The sequence below is a fragment of the Gekko japonicus genome, unplaced genomic scaffold (assembly GCF_001447785.1).
Source record: "Gekko japonicus isolate JY-2015 unplaced genomic scaffold, Gekko_japonicus_V1.1 scaffold1096, whole genome shotgun sequence".
In the NCBI taxonomy this organism is placed as follows: domain Eukaryota; kingdom Metazoa; phylum Chordata; class Lepidosauria; order Squamata; family Gekkonidae; genus Gekko; species Gekko japonicus.
In genome coordinates, this window is record NW_015161985.1 from 415,456 (window position 1) to 415,716 (window position 261).

The following is a 261-nucleotide window of genomic DNA, read 5'->3' on the forward strand; positions in this document are numbered from 1 at the left end:
GCTTACAAACTCCTCTCCCTTCCCCTCCCCACAACAGACACCCTGTGAGGTAGGCAGGGCTGAGAGAGCTCTGACAGAAACTGCTCTTTTTCAAGAACAGCTCTTATCAGAACTATGGCTTGTGGTACTTCTGAACACAGGAGAACCTGGTCAAAGTGACAGGGACAAGGAGGGTATGCACCCCTGGAACCCTCCCTTCCCACTCTATTTGCTCAGCAGGGTACCTTTCCAAAAAAAGGTGCACTGCCAGGACCCCTTCAC